Source organism: Triticum urartu, chromosome 2 (genome assembly GCF_003073215.2).
Source record: "Triticum urartu cultivar G1812 chromosome 2, Tu2.1, whole genome shotgun sequence".
Classification (NCBI taxonomy): domain Eukaryota; kingdom Viridiplantae; phylum Streptophyta; class Magnoliopsida; order Poales; family Poaceae; genus Triticum; species Triticum urartu.
In genome coordinates this window covers 200832932-200835251 of record NC_053023.1, presented here as the reverse complement: position 1 = coordinate 200835251, position 2320 = coordinate 200832932, and positions in this window count along the sequence as shown.

The window sequence follows — 2320 nt, the reverse complement described above, 5'->3', positions numbered from 1 at the left end:
AGTTTCAACACTTAGCATTCAATCGTCATCTTTGAGGCTGCTAGACAAATTCGCAATGGTGTTCGACGGCCATCGAGACCGAGAACTGTTGCTGCGGGATGTAGGAACCCTGTGTCACTTGTGGGACATGGATGTAGTATTCGACACCGACGGCCACATGTATCGACTGACGATACTTGCTATTTAGGGTACCATCGATACTAAAAAACCGCCTAACCCGCTCGTCCCCAGTAAACTAAATTAGCATGCATTCAATAAGAAAAACTACACCATCTCTTGCATCCGCACATCTTCGAATATTATCACTAATACATCTCGAATAGTATCATACGTATAGCATCCCTAATACAGCTAGAACCGTAGTGAACGAGTGGTATCAGCGCGGGCGGTGGACACCCAAAGAGAAGGAACCATCACAGGATTATAGCTCCAATGAGATCCGTGAAGAACCTGCCAGGCATTGTCCAACCTGCCCTCCAACGCAACCATGTAGCGACGGACGTGCTCGTCCTCCTCGCCGACACGATGATCTAGCACCTCCGCGGTGTCCGAAAGCCTCGGCACCGTCACTGGCCCACGCGAACGCCACCAAACAAAGTTCGGGTCAACGACGGGCTGGCTCCACACCAACATGCGCCCCCCGAAAGGTAGAACCTCCTAGTACTAGCCCGGCGGAGCCCAGTCTTGGACATGGCCCGTCTGATAAGCAGGCCTCCTCCGCCGAGTCGACGACGTGGATGCGCGATTGGCATCATCGACGTCGAAGAGGGAATAAATATTTGAACTAAAAATAACAACAAATTTCACATGTTCAAAATAAACCAGGAACTTAACCTAAAGTGAACTAAACTAAACCTAAACTAACTAAACTAAACCTAAACTAAACAAGAAACTTGACCTAAACTAAACTAAACTAAACCTAAAGTAAACTAACTAAACTAAACAAAACATAAATTAAATTATACTAAACCTAATTAAACTAAATCTCAAAAAATGAAAAAAATGAAAATGTCTCACCTTGGAGCGGCCGAGCGGCGAGGCGGCGCGGGGCAGCGAGGCGGCGCGACAGGGCGGTCCAGCGGGGCGGCCGGGGCGGGGCGTGTCGGCGTTCTGGGAACGGGGGTCCGAAGACTTGCCACCTGCGACCCACAGCGTGGCTCCTCCAGTGGCCTGGTACAGTCCATCTTCACCAGCAAATAATCAAGACCCTCACGAGGGGCCGAGCCTCGTGAGGCAGACGACGCAAGACCTCCTCAGGGCGGCCTCACTAGGCTGGCTTGCGAGGGGTGGAGAGATCAAGGAGAGGGGCACCTCACGAGGTTCCTGTGACGCAAGCCATGACGACCAAAGCCAAGCAGGCAACAGACGGGTGCCAGCGCGCATTGTATTCATTTCCTCTTTGGTGCTAAAGGGGCAGGCGCAGGCGACGAGTCGGGAGGCATCAGACAAAGGTTTCCATATCGGTGCAACAAGACCAAGACCAACAAGACAGCAGGATGGAGGTCATCATAGAGCCCAGGATGGTGGCACCACCAGAGCCTTTGGCAGGCGAAGACCATCTTTTGTCTGGATAACTTGTACTAGTTGTAACGCCCCGAGACTGATGCGCCAGCTGTCTTCCAGTTATTCGTTGTTGTTGCCGTGTCATTCGATTGCGTGTTGCATCTTGCCATGTCATCATGTGCATTGCATCATCATGTTTTAAAAAAAACTTGCATCCGTCCGGGTTCCCACGTTCTTTCTGTTGTCCGTTCTGAGCCCAGACACACTTGCACCCACCCGCGGCACGTCCAGAATAGTATTTTATAAGTGGACAGGAAATGTTCTCGGAATGGGAGGAAAGTTGGCGTGCGGTGTTGTTTTGTTGTAGGTAGACCGCCTGCCAAGTTTCATCGCATTCGGAGCTCGTTTGATAGCCCAACCGTTAAACTATAGCGGCATTATAGACGGTCTATCGTCGGACGTTTTCGGTCTCCGGAAACCGTGTCGGGCTGCATCTCTCCCCTCTTCTCTCAGACCAACCCGCTCTTCACAATCCACTAGATCCAACCTAACCTCTCTCGTCAGCCCGCGGTCCTCCTCGCGCGCGCGTCCGAAAGCTGTCCCGGACCCGACCCGGACTGTCGTCACCGTTGGATCCGGATCATCCCCAAACATCTACAAAACGTCTCCATTTTCTTAATTGAGCTTCCTAGCCTAGTTATTCGCGACCGTCCGATTACGATCGGAGGGACGAGGTAGACCCTAAACTAAATTCATCTGTATATTTATAGCCCAACCCTAGATCCTAGGGAGATGTCCCATCTCGCGGCCACTCCAC